The sequence below is a fragment of the Hippopotamus amphibius genome, chromosome 11, assembly GCF_030028045.1.
Source record: "Hippopotamus amphibius kiboko isolate mHipAmp2 chromosome 11, mHipAmp2.hap2, whole genome shotgun sequence".
NCBI lineage: Eukaryota > Metazoa > Chordata > Mammalia > Artiodactyla > Hippopotamidae > Hippopotamus > Hippopotamus amphibius.
The window spans coordinates 55,120,881-55,141,140 of NC_080196.1; positions in this window are offsets into that span (position 1 = coordinate 55,120,881).

A 20,260-nucleotide genomic window follows, 5' to 3' on the forward strand; every position below is an offset into this window, starting at 1 on the left:
TAGAGAAATGCAAGTCAAAACTGCAATAAGATATCACTTCACACCAGTCAGAATGGCCATCATCAAAAAATCTTCAAACAATAAATGCTGGAGAGGGTGTGGAGAAAAGGGAACCCTCCTACACCATTGGTAGGAATGTAAATTGGTACAGCCACTATGGAGAACAGTACAGAGGTTCTTATAAAGCTAAAAATAGAGCTACCATATGATCCAGCAATCCCACTCCTATCTGGAGAAAAACATGGTTTGAAAGGATACGTGCACCCCAATGTTCATTGCAGCACTGTTTACAATAGCCAAGACATGGAAGCAACCTAAATATTTATTGACAGATGAATGGATAAAGAAGATGTGGTACAGGGCTTCCTAGGTGGTGCAATGGTTAAGAATCTGCCTGCCAATGCAGGGGACATGGGTTCGATCCCTGCTCCAGGAAGATCCCACATGCTGAGGAGCAACTAAGCCCATGTGCCACAACTATTGAGCCTGTGTTTTAGAGCCCATGAGCCACAACTATTGAGCCCATGTGCTACAACTACTGAAGCCCACGCACCTAGAGCCCATGCTCTGCAATAAGAGAAGCCATGGCAATGAGGAGCCTGCACACCACAATGAAGAGTAGCCCCCACTCACCGCAGCAAAAGAAAGCCCGTGCACAGCAAAAAAGACCCAACACAGCCAATAAAATAAATAAATAAATTAAAAAAATTAAAAACAAAACAAACAAAACAAACAAAAAACCTTATAAAGAAAAGATGTGGTACATATATACAATGGAATATTACTCAGCAATTAAAAAGAATGAAACAATGCCATTTGTAGCAATGTGGATGGGCCTGGCCTAAGTGAAGTAAGTTAGACAAAGAAACACAAATATCATATGTGGAATCTAAAAAAAAAAAACATAGAAATGAACTTATTTGCAAAACAGCAACAGATTCATAGACTTAGAAAACAAACTTATGGTTACCAAAGGGGAAAAATATTGAGGAGGGATAAATTGTGAGTTTGGGACTGACATATACACACTACTATATTTAAAATAGATAACCAACAAGCAGCTACTGTATAGCACAGGGAACTCTGCTCAATATTCTGTAACAACCTAAATAGGAAAAGAATTTGAAAAAGAATAGATACAGGTATGTGTATAACTGAATCACTTTGTTGTACACCTGAAACTAACACAACATTGTTAATCAACTATACTCCAGTATAAAATAAAAATTTAAAAAAGGAAAAATGCACACATTAGAAGCAGACATCTTAATGAATATTCATAAAGTAAACACACCTACGTAACCAACATTACCCAAACCCTCTGTGCTCTTTCCCATCCTGCCCACTGCTTGCTTAAGCTCATCACCAGCCTGACTCCAACGCCACAGATTAATTTTGCCTGCTTTAGAACTTCACATTATTGGAGTCATATGGTGTGCACTCATTTCTATATTGTGTCTTTTGGTTAAATTATGTTTGTGTGATTCATCAATATTGTTGCATATAACTGTAGATATTTCACTCTCTTTGCTGAATAATATTCATCTATATAATTATACCACAGTTATTCATTAATTTTACTATAGATCCATATACTATGTTTATCCATTGTATTGGTTATCTACTGTTTTCAGTTTGGGTTCTTTATGATGATTTTCATCAATATTTAGTAAAAGTATATATATGGATCTGTTAGATACATACTTAAGCATCAAATTGTTGTCTGAATCTATATGTATACCAAACTTTATTAGAAATTGTCCAAAAGTTTTCCAAAGTGATTGTGCTAGCATTGTTTGAAAGTTTCAGTTGCTATACATCTTCACTGACATTGGATTATTTTTGTTCTTTTATTGTGTACCATTCCATTGTTTGTATGATGGAATTAACTATAGTTTTAATTAACATTTCCCTGATAACCAATTAAGTTAATAACTTTTCACATGATTAGTGGTTAAATGCCTCTTTTGGCAAAATATCTGATTAAGTCCTTTGCCCATACAAATATGGGCAAAGGTTTTCTACCTTTTTGTTATTGATTTGTAGTTCTTTGAATACACTCTGGGGTATGGGGCCTTTATCAGATGAATTTCAAATATTTTCTCAAATATATACAGTGGCTTGCATTTTTATTCTTTTAATAGTTCATTTGGTAAAGAGGCAGTCCTCATTTTAACATAATTCCACATATTTTCCCTTCTCATTCACTTTTTATATCTTGTTTGATAAATCTTCATTTATCACAAAGTCATGATTTCTCCTTTGATTTCTTCTAAAAGCTTTTTTTTTTAACTTTCCATCTTTAGACATATCTAGAACTGAATTTTTATTATGGCGGGGGGTCATAGTCAAATCATTCATCTCTTATTTCGTGTGGATAGTCAGTTGATTCAGTACCATTTATAGGAAACAAGATAATGTATTCCATTGACTATAGTGCTATTTTTGTGATAAATTAGGTGACCATACACACGAGAGTGTCCTTCTAAAACATCTACAGGAAACTTTATACATTTTTCTTTTTTTTTCTTTTTTAAATTAGACTATAGTTGATTTATAATGCTGTGTTAGTTTCAGGTATACAGCAAATTGAATCAGTTATACATATACATATACCGATTCTTTTTTAGATTCTTTTCTCAAATAGGTTATTACAGAATATTGAGTTGAGTTCCCTGTGCTAGACAATAGATTCTTATTGGTTATCTATTTTGTATCTAATAGCATGTGTATGTTAATCCTAATCTTCTAATTTATCCCTCCCCTTCTTTTGCTTCTGGTAATCTTAAGTTTGTTTTCTACAACTGTGACTCTATATCTGTTTTGTAAATAAGTTCATTTGTATCATTTTTAAATTAAGATTCCACATATAAGTAATATCATATGATATTTGTCTTTCTCTGTCTGACTTACTTCACTTAGTATAATGTCCAGGTCCATCCATGTTGCTGCAAATGACATTAGTTTGTCCTTTTTCACGGCTGAGTAATGTTCCATTGTATATATGTATCTAACCTTGTACAATGGCAACCTATGCAACAAGTTGACAAAATACATTTTTAATTCTGATCATTTGTAAATAAATTAGTTTTGAACTTTTTGTATAAAACCATGCCATCTATGTACATGAGCAAGTCTATTTCTTCACTTTTTAACTTCTTTCTGGGCCTGATTTTTTTTTGTTGAAATATTTTGATAGATTCATTTTTTAGTGGCATAGTTTTCTATTTCCTCTATTTCATCTTTTTTCAGTTTTGTAAATTATTATTTGCCTAGAAATTGTCATTTCATTTGAATTTTCAAATTTATTAGCAAAAATTTGCATATAAAACTTTCCATTTTAGGTTTGTTAGCTCTTCAGTAATATCTTCCATCCCTTCTAGTCATTGCTTTAATTAGAGCTTATAGTAAATTCATACTTAATATAATTATTGGTATTTTTGGCATATATTGTCTTCTATTTATTATGGTTGTTTTTTATTTCCTTCTTGCTACCTTTTGGATTAATTACTATTAAATACTATTTTCCCCTATGTCAACTTAGAAATTGTATGATTTTTAATTTGGTACTCTAGAGTTCAGGGATTTTGGAGGGGACATAATTTTATATTATATATATTATATTGTTTGTATATATATTTGACATATAACTGCATACATTTAACATTACAATGCATTAATTTGATATATTTGTATTATATATTGTAATATGATTGCCATTGTAATGATATTTAGCACCTCTATTACATTATATAATTATTCTTTTCTTTTAATGGCTTGGATAAATTTTAGTATCTTAGCAAATTTGATGATTGTAGTACAGTACTATTGTCTATGTTCATGATACAGTGCATTAGGTCTCTATGGCTTAGTTACTACTTGTTGGAAGTTTGTACCCTTAGACACCATGCATCTTATGCTTCTATCCCATTCTGTGGTAACCAGCACTTAACTCTCTTTTAGATTTCACGTATAAGTGAAATTGTACAGTACTTGTTTACCTCTGTCTGACTTGCCTCACTTAGCATAATGTGCTCAAGGTCCATCCATGTTTTTGCAAAGGCAGGATATCCTTCTTTCTCTTAGCTGGATAATATTTCAGTGTATGTGCCACATTTTTTTTTTTATCCATTCATCCTTTGATGGGCATTTATGTTGTTTCCATATCTTGGCTATTGTGAATAATGCTGCAGTAAACATGGGCTGTATCTATTTGGAATTCTATTTTTATTTCTTTTGGAAATGTATCTAAAAGAGGAAATACTGGATCATATGGTAGATCTATTTTAATTTTTTTGAGGAAAGTTTGTATTGTTTTCCATAATTGTTGGACCAATTTACATTCCCACCAACAGTGTATAAGTGTTCCCATTTTACTATATCCTCACCAGGAATTGTTATCTCTAGTGTTTCTGATGATAGTCATTCTAAAAGGTGTGAGGTGATATCTCGTGGTTTTGATTTGTATTTACCTGATGAATAGTGATTTGAGCATATTTTCAGGTGCCTGTTGGCCATTGTGATGTCTTCTTTGGAAAAAATGTCTATTTAGTTCTGCTGACTTTTAAATCAGATTGTCAGTTGTTTTGTCTTATTAAGTTGTATAAGTTCTTTATATATTTTGGATTTTAACACTATCTGTTAAATGGTTTGCAAACATTTTCTGTCATTCTATAGATTGTCTTTTTTAATTGTTTCTTTTGCTGTGTTTTGAGTTTGATGTAGTCCAATTTATTAATTTTTGCATTTGTTGTTCATATGTTGGGCATCATATCCAAAAAAAAAAAAAAAGACCAATGTTGAGGAGCTTATTCCCTGGATTTTCTTCTAGGAATTTTATGGTATCAGGTCTTATGTTTAAGTGTTCAATATATTTTGAATTAAATTTTGTGAGTGGTGTGAAATAGGGGTTCAATTATACTATTCTACTTGTATTTCTTCAGTTTTCCCAGCACTGGTTTTTGAAGAGACTATCTTTTCAGTTTGGGGAATTATTTTAAATGGATTTTTACTGACCAAGACTCTGGCAGATTTAGTGTCTGATAAAAACCTACTTCATGGTTCATACATAGCCATCCTTTTGCTGTGTCCTCACAGTGGAAATAGTGATAAAGCTCTTTTATAAGAATATTAACGCAATCCTTGCAGACTCCATCCTATGACCTAGTCACCACCCCTGCCTTCTAATTTCATCACTTGGGAGGGGGTTAGGGTTTCAAAATGTGAATTTGAGAAGAATACATAGAGACATTCAGTCTATAGCATCCTTATGAGAGGTAATTTTGCTGGATATAGGATTCTAAGTTCTCAGATTTTTTCAGTATTTTATAAATAATATCTTCTTGTTTGCATTTTGTCAATGAAAAATCTGCTTTATCTTTGTTCTTCTGTACATATCTTTTTCTCATGCTGCATCTAAGATTTTCTTTTTATTACTAGCTTTGAGCAACTTTATTGTGATGTGTCTTTTTATAGTTTTGTTAGTGTTTTCTCTGTTTGGGCTTCATTGAGCTTTCTGGATCTGTGGATTTATAATTTTCACCAAATTTGGAACTTTTTGGCCATTATTTCTTCAAATGTTTTTCCCTTCCTCTTCTTTGGGGACTCCAATTACACATATATTAAAGTGCTTAAAGTTTTTACCAAACTCACTGATGCTCTGCTCTTTTTTAGTCTTTTTACCTTGTATGTCTTATTTTAAATAGTTTCTATTGCTATGCCAGTTTGGAAAATGTCCCAGGCAGAAAGCCATTGTGGATGTGAAACATCTCATGTATTTTTCCTTTTTTCAAGGATCATAACCCTGTGATACTTATTGTATATTACCTGAAAATTGCTTCATATATTTTGTCTTATTTGTGGTGTGTGTGTGTGTGTGTTCCTAACATAGATTTTTGAATAAAAACATGAACTCCCTTATTAGATTAAAAGCTTTCTAGAATCTGGAGCCACATATTAAATTTCAATATAAGCTAAATATACTATTTCAATGGAATAGCATTAAATAAATGTTTTAATAATATGATTTAAAAATATTTACATAAATATGAACTAGATGACTAGGAGTGGGATATGACTTTCAAGATCATTCAAACCATACAGTTATTGGCAGATGTTCTTCTAAGACCCTCTGGTCCTATTTTCAATTTCAGAGGCACATACAGACTAAAGAGTATACAAACATAATATGCAAACATAAGCACAGATTCTATTTCAAATCTTCTTAACAAAAAACTGATTGCTGTCCTAAAACATTTGTAAAACTTAGAAAATGTAAAAATAATGAGAAAGACTATGATTGCCTAGATAAAATCTCTGTAGCTGAGATTGTCTGTATCCACTGGTAGAGAACTAACTAGAGTAATTGACATAAAAGGCAGGGCAGAGGAATGAGATTAGCTGGAGGGGCAATATTTGAAAGGGTGGATATACATTTATGCATTTGAACACACTGGAGGGTGCATCCTGGTTTCGCCAAGTCCAGAGAATTTTTTTACTATTGTGTTTTCTAAAATATCATATGGTAAGGAATCTATAACTTTGTGTATTGTTGAAGTAATTGTTAGGCACCCAGTAAAAATTTAATGTAATATCCTGGGCAAGTTCCATTTTCTGATAGCATTGCTGTATATTTTCCAGTAGATGGCGCTATACACCTATGCGATGTTTAAACACAAAGCATTTCCAACTCAAAGTTGCACATCTGAATCCTGAACTCCTGTGAGTAGGAAGACATCTGCATTCATGCACTTACTCATTCAGCGCTTTCAAAGCACCTACTATATGCCAGCATGAATATTAGGATTACAAAGATTAATAAGACCCAGTTATCTGAAACCTCTCACAGTCTTCTGGTGGGGAGTGACAAATACGTAACCCACTAACTAAAATTCAAAATAATAAGTTTTGTGATGGAAAGAAGCTCTGAGAGCTCCTGACGTGAGGAGCATCTGAAATATTCATCAACTGCTTTGGCCTCTCTCTAGTACTGCATTTTTTGTTAAACTTGGGCTAGTTTTATAATAGGAGGGTTGATGTTTAAAAATTAATCTAATACAATAAATATTTTTGAGCATGTGGTTATGCAAATGTGCAAACCAAGATATTATGTACTACCATGAAAAATAAACTCCATTTTTCATTCTTTCACTGATTAAGAAACTTACCACATGAGATAGGGGAGTTAAAACAAATACACAGATAACTGTAACATGGGAAGTACTATAGATGAAGACACTTTCTGAAGAAAGAATGTTAATTTCCAGCTAGGGGAATCATGAATGTTTTCATCTGAGAAATTCCATGTGAGAGATATTTTTAGAATATATAAGTTTCCAATCAGTAAAAATGACTGGAAATCTCATTTCAGCCAAAGGAATAACTGAGAGGAAATGTTACCATTGGCACAAAGCCCCTGGCCTGTTTCAAAGACTTTACCCAGTTCTAACAGTGCTGTTGACTGACCAGCTCCCATTCATCTGGTAGGTCAGTTAATTCTTTTCTGAAAGCCCCAGGTTTCTTCTCTATTAATGGTTGACTAGACATGTGTAATCTCTAACTCTCTTCTCAAATATACTTCAAAAATGAGGTGATGGGGAAATACGTTTAGGTTTTATCTAGATAATGGGAATTCTGCATTTCTGGCTAAAGTGTAAGGTCTGGTTAGGGACTGTTACAGGCTGAATTGTGTGCATCCTAACATTCCTATGTTGAAGCTGTAACCCAGAGTATCTTGGAGGTAACAGTATGTGGAAATAGGGCCTTTAGAGAGGCAATTAAAAGTAAGTTATGTCATTAGAGTGAGCTCTAATTCATTCTGACTTAAAACAACACCAGGGGACTTCCTAGGTGGCGCAGTGGTAAAGAATCTGCCTGCCAATGCAGGGGACACGGGTTAAAGCCCTGCCCTGGGAAGATTCCACATGCCACAGAGCAACTAAGCCCGTGAGCCACGCTTATTGAGCCTGTGCTCTAGGCCCGTAAGTCAAAACTACTGAGCCCATGTGCTGCAACTATTGAAGCCCACGAGCCTAGAGCCTGTGCTCCACAATGAGAGAAGCCACTACAATGAGGAGCCTGCGTACCACAATGAAGAGCAGTCCCAACTCGCAGCAACTAGAGAAAGTCCGTGTGCAGCAACGAAGACCCAACACAGCCAATAAATAAAATAAATAAATAAATTTATTAAAAAAACCCCCAAAAACAGCAACAACAACAAAACAACACCAAGAGTTATTCAGACACACAAAGAGACACCAGAGGACTCATGCACACAGAAAAAAGACCATGTGAGGACACAGTGAGAAGACAACCATCTGCAGACCAAGAAGAGAGTCCTTAGAAGAAATCATACCTGCTTACACCTTGATCTTAAAAATGTGGCTTCCACAACTGTGAGGAAATAAATTTCTTTTGTTTAAGCCAACTAGTCCGAGGTGCTTTGTTACGGCAGCCCTAACAAATTATCATAGAGGCTATTGTAAAATAAGACTGGGAAAGTAATATGGGATCATTCTATAGAATTCTATAAAACTGAGATAGAAAGTATACATCTGATTTGGTGTTCAGTAAGAAATTATTGCAGGTTATGAGCTTGAGAAGGGACACTCTTGCCAGCACTCACCCAGCAGCTCAAATCCCTGAAACTAAAATAGAGTGGAAAAAGAAGTAAAGTTGGAAAGCATTTTTAACACTAGTTACAAAGAAGGAAATGAAATTAAAATGGCAAGGTTTAGTAGAAGGAACTCTAGATCAACAACCAGGAGGTCGTGACCAGTGTGGACTCTCTAACTCAAGTTCTTGGTGAATTTTCAAAAGGTTCTTGACCTTATGGGGCTGCTGTGTCATTGTCTGTAATGCAGAGATACAATAAGTCTCCTACATACAAAAGAGTTCCATTCTGAGAGTGCATTCATAAGTCCAATTTGTTTGTAAGTCCAACAAAGTTAGTCTATAGGTACCCTACTAACACAATCAGCTATATAGTACTGTACTGTAAAAGATTTATAATACTTTTCACACAAATAACACATAAAAAACAAACACACACACAAAATAAAGGAAACATTTTTAATCTTCCAGTACAGTACATGAAAAAGTACAGTAGCACAGTACAACAGCTGGCATACAGGGTCTGGCATCAAGTGAACAGACAAGAAGAGTTACTGACTGGTGGAGGCAGAGGAGGTGGGAGATGGTAGAACTGAAGGATTGTCAGCAACAGGAGATGGAGGGTGAGCTGAAATTTCACTCACACCTGAAGTTGATGGAATGCACTTTTGCATCTTTGAAAGTTCACAACTTGAAGGTTCATATGTAGGGGACTTACTATATTAGTCAACGGTCATTTTCCTTTCACAGAATGTTTGTTGGGGTCAAATAAGAAAACTGTCCATAAAGTGCTTTAAAAATTGTAGAGCTCTAGATTGACATAGAATTTACATGTTCTTAATGTTGGAAGAGACGATAAGTTCACGGAGTCTAATCTTCTTGCTTTAAGTAACCCTGACATTGTTTCCCCTTGTGTTTTGCAGTGAACTAAAATCTAAAGTCAAAGATGTTTGTTAAAATAGTATGAAAAGTATTCCCCAAACATGAGAAATAGAAAGTGCTGTTTTATCAGTTCTCCTTGGTGATTAATGGAACAATAAGGCCAATTAAGAGGTATGGCTAAAATTTCAATAACAATTTAGAATGATTATGTTTTGTATCATTTAGGGAATGCAGACCTTTTCATGTGGAATGGCACGGCACAAAATTATGTCAACTTGAAGTGAAGCTATGACAAATCTAAGTGTTGTCTTATTTTAAATTTATTTATTTATTATTTATTTATTTACTTTATTTTATTGGCTGTGTTGGGTCTTTTTTTGCTGTGCACGGGCATTCTTTCAGTTGTGGTGAGTGGGGGCTACTCTTTGTTGTGGTGCTTGGGCTCCTCATTGCCGTGGCTTCTCTTGTTGTGGAGCATGGGCTCTAGGTGTGTGGGCTTCAGTAGTTGTAGCACATGGGCTCAATAGTTGTGGCTCATGGGCTCTAAAGTGCAGGCTCAATAGTTGTGGCACATGGGCTTAGTTGCTCTGCAGCATGTGGGATCTTCCTGGAGCAGGGATCGAACACTTGTCCCCTACATTGACAGGTGGATTCTTAACCACTGCACCACCTAGGAAGCCCATAAGTGCTGTCTTATTGATGTGATTGTATTCTCTTTCAGTAGTGATGATGAAATGTTCACAGAAAAAAAGGTGGTGAAAGTCCCAAAGCCCATCTCTTCCACATCCTCTCAGCTTCCCAGAGACACCTTGGCTTCCTTTCTTTGTATGTAAAATTATCAATCACCAAACTAGGTATTCTTGGTGTTGAGATGCCACTCAAAATAGACATCATGCAAGTGAAACTGGCAAGTGGGGTTGTCAGTCATTTTAAACAATTCAATCTGCTGCATTGTCAATGAGACAGCCTGGTGTGTCCTGAAAACTGCTTTATCAGATTTAGTAGAACTTAAAGTCTTGATTAAACCTCTTGTTTGAAGTTCCCCAACCTTTTTTCTTTTCAATGAAAAGATACTTTTTACTTTCCAAAGTTTATAGTGACTAAAAAGTAAAACCAAAACAGGTAGTGAAAAGAATATGCTTAGGGTACAAATTGCTAATGAAAGAGGTTAAACAATTCGTTTGGCTGTCTACTAAACCTGTCATCACAAGCCAAAGAGAGAGGTATATAGTTCACAATAAACATTGCTGACAGTCATTCATTCACTCCATAAATCTTAATGGTATGCCTGCTGGGACCCCAGCAATGACTTTTGAAATAAGACATTAATATATTCAGAGAAAAGTAGAAGTTCAGAAGCCTCAATTTCTCCATAGGCCCTGAATAAAATGCACTGATTAACAAGGTAATGCTCCATTTTTGCCTGCTTCTTTACCATTCTTGGCACAGTTTTACATGTTTGATGGAATCTCTTTACTGTTTATTGGCTGTGTTGCTACAGGTGATATTTCTGCCTTACTTGTTAACTTAATGTCTTCAATTTACCAAAGCTACTTTAGTTTTAAAATATCATGGTAAAGGTATTGAATTTGGGGGTATTATTTTAATCTACTTCTACAAAGTGTCAATTGTAAAAATAATGTAAGGTGACACAGTTAATGTAAGACTTTCCAGCCACACCAACTAGCAGACAGTTAAGATATTAACCTGTAGTTTCATCTTAGTTCATCCTGTAGCTGCATCTAGTTGGTAAGGAAATTCCAGCTCCATGCTGGCAGAAAATGCATTTCATTTTTAACTATTGTGTACATATATATATTCTTCTTTATCCATTTATCCATTCATCTTGGCTATTGTAAATAATGCTGCAATGAACATACAGGTGCACATATCTTTTTGAATTAGCATTTTTGTTTTCTTTGGAGAAATACCCAGAAGTTGAATTACTGAATTAAGAAAAGTAGTTCTATTTTTATTTTTTTGAGGAAACTTCATACTGTTCTCCAAAGTGGCTGAACCAATTTACATTTCCACAGACAGTACCTAAGAGTTCCATTTTCTCCACATCCTCACCAACACTTATTTCTTGCCTTTTTGATAATGGCCATGCTAACAGGTGTAAGGTGATATTTCATCTTGGTTTTGGTTTGTATTTCCCTGATGATTGGTGGTGTTTCATGTGTCTGTTGGCCATCTGTATGTCTTCTTCAGAAAGATGTCTATTCAGATACTTTGTCCTTTTTTTTATTTTTGTAGTTAACTAACATGACTTTTTGTATATTTTGGGTATTTATCCCTTATTATTAATATTCTGTATGCTCTTTGGAAATATCTTCTCCCATTCAGTAGGCTGCCTTTTCATTTTTTAGTAGGTTCCTTCACTGTGCAAAAGCTTTTTAGTTTGTTGTAGTTTCATTTGTTCATTTCAGCTTTTGTTTCCCTTGCCTAAGGAAACAAATCTCCCCCCACCCCCAAAAAAAACCCCAAAACCAAAACCAAAAGAAAAAGAAAATTGTCTAGACAAAGATCAAAGGGCAAACATCTTGTATTATCTTCTAGAATTTTTATGGTTTCTGGTCTTACATTTAACTCTTTAATTCATTTTGAGTTTATTTTTGTATATGGTGTGAGAAAGTAGTCTAGTTTGATTCTTTTGCATGTTGCTGTCCAGTTTTCCCAACATCACTTATTGAAAGGCTGTATTTTATCCATTGTACATTCTTGCTTCCTTTGTCATAGATTAATTGCCTATATAAGTATGGGTTCATTTCCAGGCTCTCAATCTGTTCCATCAATCCATGTTTCTGTTTTTGTGCCAATATCATATTGTTTTGATGACTGTAGTTTGGTAGTATAGTTTAAAATTAGGAAAGGTAATACCTCCAGCTTTGTTATTCTTTCTTGAGATTGTTTTGGCTCTTCAGGATGTTTTGTATTTCCATACAAATTTTAGAATTATTTGCTCTAGTTCTGTGAAAAATGTCATTAGTATTTTGATAGGGATTGCATTGAATTGGCAAGTATATAGGCAATAAATGGCCCTGGGAAATATTGTTATTTTAACATTAATTCTCCGAATCTATGAGCACAGTATATCTTTCTATTTGTTTGTGTAATCTTCAATTCCTTTTTTTATTGAGTTTTCAATCACTTCTCCATTTTATTGAGAAGTAATTGACATCCAGCACTGTATATATAAAGGTCTACGGTGTACAACTTAATGGTTTGACTTACACGCATCATGAAGTGATTACCACAGTAAGTTTAATGAGCATCCAACATCTCATATAGACACCAAATTAAAGGGTAGAAAAACATATTTTTCCTTGTGATGAGAACTCTTTTAGGACTTACTCTCTCAACTTTAATACATAACATACAGCAGGGTTAATTATATTTATCATGTTGTACATTACATTCTTAGTACTTATTTATCCTAAACTGGAAGTTTGTACCTTTTGCTTGCCTTTATCCAATTTCCCTTTTCCTGTCCACTGCCACTGACATCCACAAATCTGATCTTTTTCTCTATGAATTTGTCTGTTTTTGAAGTATAATTGACCTACAACACTATATTAGTTCCTATTACACAGCATAGTGATTTGATATTTCTATACATTTCAAAATGATCACCACGACAAGTCTTGTTCCAATCAGTCACCATACAAAGATAGCACATAGCTATTAGTAACTTGATAGGGATTGCATTGAATCTGTAGATTGCTTTGGGTAGCATAGTCATTTTCACAATGTTGATTCTTCCAGTCCAAGAACATGGAATATCTCTCCAGCTGTTTGTGTCATCTTTGATTTCTTTCATTAGTGTCTTATAGTTTTCTGAGTACAGGTCTTTTACCTCCTTAGTTAGGTTTATTCCTAGGTATTTTATTCTTTTTGTTGCAGTGGTGAATGGGATTAGTTCCTAAATTTCTCTTTCTGATCTTTCATTGTTAGTGTATAGAAATGCAAGAAGTCTCTCTGTGTTAATTTTGTATCCTGCAACTTTACCAAAGTCATTGCTTAGCTCAAGTAGATTTCTGGGGGCATCTTTAGCATTTTTTATGTAGACTATCATATCATCTGCAAACAGTGATCATTTTACTTCTTTTCCAATTTGTATTCCTTTTATTTCTCTTTCTTCCCTGATTGCTGTGGCAAGGACTTCCAAAACTATGCTGAATAGTAGTAGTGAGAGTAGGGACCCTTATCTTGTTCCTGATCTTAGAGGAAATGCCTTGAGTTTTTGCCATTGAGAATGATGTTTGCTGTGGGTTTGTCATATATGGCCTTTATTATGTTGAGGTAGGTTCCCTCTATGTCCACCTTCTGGAGAGTTTTTATCATAAGTGGGTGTTGAATTTTGTCAAAAGCTTTTTCTGCATCTATGGAGATGATCATGTGGTTTTTACCCTTCACTTTGTTAATATGCTGTATCACATTGATTGATTTGCATATATTGAAGAATCCTTGCATTCCAGGGATAAACCCCACTTGATCATGGTGTATGATCCTTTTAATATGGTGTTCGATTCTGTTGGCTAGTATTTTGTTGAGGATTTTTGCATCTAAATTCATCAGTGATATTGGTCTGTAATTTTCTTTTTTTGTGGTATCTTTGTCTGGTTTTGGTATCAGGGTGATTGTGGCCTTGTAGAATGAGTTTGGGAGTGTTCCTCCTTCTGCTATATTTTGGAAGAGTTTGAGAAGGATAGGTGTTCACTCTTCTCTAAATGTTTGATCGAATTCGCCTGTGAATGCATGTGGCCCTGGGCTTTTGTTTGTTAGGAGATTTTTAATCACAGTCTGAATTTCAGTGCTTGTGATTGGTCTGTTCATATTTTCTATTCCTTCCTGGTTCAGTCTTGGAAGATTGTACTTTTCTAAGAATTTATCCATTTCTTCCAGGTTATCCAATTTATTGGCATATAGTTGCTTGTATTAGTCTCTCATGATCTTTTGTATTACTGCAGTGTCAGCTGTTTCTTCTCCTTTTTCATTTCTAATTCTGTTGATTTGTGTCTTCTCCCTTTTTTCCCTGATGAGTCTGGCTAATGGTTTATCAATTTGACTTATCTTCTCAAAGAACCAGCTTTTAGTTTCATTGATCTTTGCTCTTGTTTCCTTCATTTCTTTTTGTTTTATCTCTGATCTGATCTTTATGATTTCTTTCCTTCTGCTAACTTTGGGTTTTGTTGTTCTTCTTTCTCTACTTGTTTCAGGTGTAAGGTTAGGTTGTTTATTAGAAATTTTTCTTGTTTCTTGAGGTAGGATTGTATTGCTGTAAACTTCCCTCTTAGAACAGCCTTTGCTGCATCCCATAGGTTTTGGGTCATCTTGTTTTCATTGTCATTTGTTTGTAGGTATTTTTTGATTTCTTTAATTTCTTCAGTGATTTCTTGGTTGTTTAATAATGTATTGTCTAGCCTCCATGTGTTTGTATTTTTTGCAGTTTTTTTTCCTGTAATTGATATCTAGTCTCAGGGCATTGTGGTCAGAGAAGATGCCTGATATGATTTCAATTTTCTTCAATTTACTGAGGCTTGATTTATGCCCCAAGATGTGATCTATCCTGGAGAATGTCTCATGTGCACTTGAGAAGAAAGTGTATTCTGTAGTTTTTGGATGAAGTGTCGTATAAATATCAATTAAGTCAAGGTCGTCTAATGTCTCATTTAGAGCTTGTGTTCTTTATTTTCTGTTTGGATGATCTGTCCATTGGTGAGAGTGGGGTGTTAATGTCTCCTACTATTATTGTGTTATTGTCAATTTCCCCTTTTATGGCTGTTAGCATTTGCCTTAATCATTGAGGTGCTCCTATGTTGGGTGCATAGATTTTTACAATTGTTATATCTTCTTCTTCGATTGATCCCTTGATCATTTTGTAGTGTCCTTCCTTGTCTCTTGTAATAGTCTTTACTTTAAGGTCCAATTTGTCTGATATGAGTATTGCTACTCCAGCTTTCTTTTGACTTTCATTTTCATGGAAGATCTTTTTCCATCCCCTTACTTTCAGTCTGTGTGTGTCTCTAGGTCTGAAGTGGATTTCTTCTGGGCAGCATATATAAGGATCTTGTTTTTGTATCCATTCAGCCTGTCTGTGTCTTTTGGTTGGAGCATTCAATCCATTCACATTTAATGTAATTATTGACATGTATGTTCCTTTTACCATTTTCTTAATTGTTTTGGCTGTTATTTTGTATGTCTTTTTCTTGTCTTGTGTTACTGCCTAGAGAAGTTCCTTTAACAGTTGTTGTAAGGCTTTTTTAGTGGTGCTGAATTCTCTTAACTTTTGCTTCTGTGTAAAGCTTTTGATTTCTCTGTCAGATTTGAATGAGGTTCTTGCTGGGTAGAGTATTCTTGGCTGTAGGTTTTTCTCTTTCAAGTCCTTCTGGCCTGCAGAGTTTCTGCAGAGAGATCAGTTGTTATCTTTATGGGTTTTCCCTTATATGTTATTTGTTGCTTTTCTTCTGCTGCTTTTAATATTTTTTCTTTGTGTTTAATTTTCATTAGTTTGATTAATATGTGCCTCCATGTGTTTCCCCTTGGGTTTATTCTGTATGGGACTCTCTGCACATCTTTGACTTGGTTTACTATTTCCTTTCCCATGTTGGGAAACTTTTCCACCATAATCTCCTCAAATATTTTCTCAGACCATTTCTTTTTTTCTTCTTCTTCTGGGACACCTATAATTTGAATGTTGGTCCACTTAATATTTTCCTTGCGGTCTCTGAGACTGTCTTTCATTCTTTTTATTCTTTTTTTCTTTTTCCTGCTCTGTGGCAATATTTCCCACATGCTATCTTCCAACTCACTTACTTATTCTTCTGCCTCAGTTATTCTGCTGTTTATACCATCTACAGTATTTTTAATTTCAGTTATTGTGTTGTACATTACTGTTTGTTTTCTCTTTAGTTCTTCTAGGTCCTTATTAACTGTTGTATTTTCTCTATTTTGTTTTTGAGATTTTGGATCATTTTTACTATTATTACTCTGAATTCTTTTTCAGGCAATTTTCCAATTTTGTCTTCCCTTTTTTGTTGTTGTGGATTTTTATCTTGCTCTTTTGCCTGCAAGGTGTTTCTTTGTTTTCTTGTTTTGTCTAATTTATCATGTTTTCTGCCTACTTTTCCCTATTCTGTTTAGTAGAAATTCCTCTTATCTCTGTTCTGTTTGGCTTGAGGTGTCAAGCACTGGATGTTGCTGGCCTTTAATTGTGTTTGGAACTTGTTGTTGAGAATGAGAACTCTGGAAGAGCATTTGCTGATTAATATTCCATGTGCTCAGGAGTCCTCTTGTGGTCCAATGTCCTCTGCTTTCTCAGAGGTCCAGATTTTGCCCCAGTCAGGGGACCCAGACCCTGCAAGCTGCATGGCATGGAGAAAAAGGAGGTAGAAGGAGAGCAAAGAAAAAAAGGAAGAGCAAAGGGAAGAAAGTGATAGGACAGACAGATCCCCAAGATTGGTGGTAAAAGCAACTCTAATCAGTCTAAATCACACAAGGTGATGTGCACACTTGCACTTGCAGGAAGAGATGAAGAAAAGAAAGCAATGAGAAGAGAAAATGGGAGAACAAAGAAAAGAAAATAGAGGGTACTCATACCAATTACCATCAAATCTGCATGCACATATGTACAGTAAATATTTAACTAACAATTACCTAAAACCAGAAATAAAATAAGTATAATAAAAAGTCCTCTAATATTTCTAGGTATGGCCCTGTCCCTGCTGTGGAGAGGACTGTGGAGAGTTCAGACTGTGATGTGGTATTAGTCCTGTGTATATTTGTTCCCACAGTCCCCAGTTGCCCTCTATGTCTGCAGTCTCTGTTTTAGAAACACTCATCTAATCAGGTGATCCACAGATGCAGGTTCTTTCAATCCTATTGTGGGCATTAAATCTGCTCCTCCTGTAGCTGTTTCTCTTTCTCTTCTTTGGTTCTGCAGACCACTGGGATCAGTTTTGGTTTTGGTCCTTATTTTGCATGTGGGTTGCTTTCAGGAGTCAGTTCCACATCCAGGCAAGAGGGGGTGAAAGAGGTTGCTTGGCTTTAACTTGAACCTTCAGGTCGGAGGTAGAGCAGGATATGGTAGTCATACTGAGATCTGTGGTATGGCATGGAGAAAAAGGAGGTAGAAGGAGAGCAAAGGAAAAAAGGAAGAAAAAAGGGGAGAAAGGGAGAGGGCAGACAGTTTCCCAAGATTGGTTGTAAAACCAACTCTAATCAGTCAAAATCACACAAGGATATGTGCACACTTGCACTTGCAGGAAGAGAAGAGGAAAAGAAATCAATGAGAATAGAAAATTAGAGAGCAAAGAAAAGAAAGAAGAAAGTACTCATACCAATACAAGGAAATTTACATACACATATCTATACATTAAAGGTTTAACTGACACATGCCTAAAACCAGAAATAAGATAAACATACCCCAAAGTCCTCCAATATTTCTAGGTATGGGTGTGTCCCTGCTGTGGAGAGGACTGTGGAGAGCTCAGACTGTGATCTGGTATTAGTCTTGTGTGTATTTGTTCCCACAGTCCCCAGTTGTCCTCTATGTCTGCACTTTCTATTGTAGAAACAATCATCTAATCAGATGATCCACAGATGCAGGTTCTTTCAAGTCTATTGTGGGCAAAATCTCCAGGATTGCTTGCAGCAGCAGAGTTCAGTAAGCCTGAGATTTTGGTGGGCCTCCCCTGCTGCTGGGAGTGTGTGGCCATTAACTTGCCTTACACACAAGACTCTTGGTGGCTGTGTGTGGATGGCCAGTGGGCCAGTGGTGCAGTGGTGGGGGTGGGGGAGTGGGGTGGAAGGCAGGTGAGTGGGCGTTTGGTGGGACCCAGAGGTGCATGGGGCTGGTGGGGGTGCAGAGCTGCTGACTTTTGAAGCCAACATTCATGAGTCACACTGCTTCGCTGCCACCTGTGGGTTCACAGAGAGGGATTTTCCTTCCAACCACTCTGAAACAAAAGTCCCCTGCCTCTCCGTCTGTCCCAGGTTTTTCCCTAAACTCCCTATCTTGCTGGTGCACCAGGCTGCCAGGCTTTTCTCATGCAGCCTGCCCCCGCTCTCTCCCTGGGGACTGTTCTCTGAAGCCCAAGCCTTGGCGCCCAGCCCCCACCTCCTCCACGGGTGAGCAGATTAGCATCTCTGGCTGGGGAATGCTGTGTGACTCCTCCGTGAGGGGATATTTCGGCTCTGCCCTTGGCAGACCTCCTGTTGCTCTCTCTTCTGGATGCTCTGCAGTGCCCCCTGTCCTTCCCTGCCAGTGAGAGGGCTCCCCCACGTGTGGGAGCCTTCCCCCTTCACAGCTCCCTCCCAGAGGTGCTGGTCTCCTCAGAATTCTTTGTCTCTCTTTTTTTTCCCCTTCTTTCCTTTGCGTTACCTGATTACATGGAATTTCTCTTGCCTTTTTGGCAGTCTGAGGTCTCCTGCCGGCATTTGGGAGGTGTTCTCCAGGAGTCACTCCCCATGTGGCTGTGTTTTTCAAGTGTTTGTTTGGAGGAGGGTGATTGCCATGTCCTACTCCTCTGCCATCTTTCTCTGGTCTCTTACAGTGTTTCTTGATATTGTCCTCTGTGGTTTGATCCTCTTCAGTACTCTTTTTGCTTCTTGGACTTAGATGTCTTTTTCCTTCTCCATGTTAGAAAATTCAGCTTGTATGTATTCAAATATTTTCTTTGCCTTTTCTCTCTTTCTTCTCTTTCTGGGATCCCTATAATGTGAATATTCGCATGCTTGATATTGTCCCAGAGGTCTCTTGGGCTTTCTTTTAATTCTTTTTTTCTGTTCAGCCTCAGTTATTTCCTCTGTTTTGTTTTCCAGCTTGCTGATCTGTTCCTTTGTATCATTTAGTCTACTGTTCATTTCTTTTAGTGTATTTTTCAGGTTTTGTATTTTTCATCTCTGTTTGGTTGTTCTTTTTATGCTCTCTTTTAAAAAACTTCTAACCTTTCTCTCTCTCTTTTTTCAAAGAACTTTTATTGAGATATAATTGATATACAATAAACTGCATATATTTAAAGTGTATAATTTGATATTTTTTCTTATTAGTAATATACATATGGCAATCCCAATCTCCCAGTTCATCCCACCCCAACCTGTCCCATAACTTTTCTCTCTGCTCATTCTTTTCACAAATTCTTTATTCATTTTTATGATCATCACCTTGAACTCTTTCTCAGATATATTGCTTATCTCCACTTCACTTAGTTCTTCTATGGTTATTTCTTGTTCTTTCATTTGGAATATATTCCTCTGTCACCTCATTTTGCCTAATTTGCTGTTCTTATTTCTATGTACCTGGTAAGTTGGTTAAGTTTCCTGGCCTTGCAGAAGTAGGCTTTTGTAGGAGACATCCTGGGTGTCCCAGCAGCACACTCCCCTCTGACCTCTAGAGATATATGCTTTAGGGGTGCATGAGTCCTTCTGTTGTGGTAGACTATGACTGTGGGTGATCTTGTAGTTGTGTCTGGCTCTGGTCCAATTTGTTGCCAGACCCTGCTTTGGTCAGAGCCTACTGACTGCTGGTTTGTGGGGCTGGGTATGAGGCAGCTGGCTGTGGAAACTTGGGTGGTCCTTGTGCTAGTGCCGACTCACTGGTGGGCAGACTTAGGGTGCAGGAGATTTCAGGGCTGGTGGTCACCCACTAGTGGGTGAAGCCAGGTCCTGGCAATAGTGCTTTCCCACTGACAGGCAAAGCTGGGTCCTGTGGTCTGGCTGCAGGGCCCAGGGGTCCCAGAATGGGTGTTTGACCACTGGTAGTTGGAGC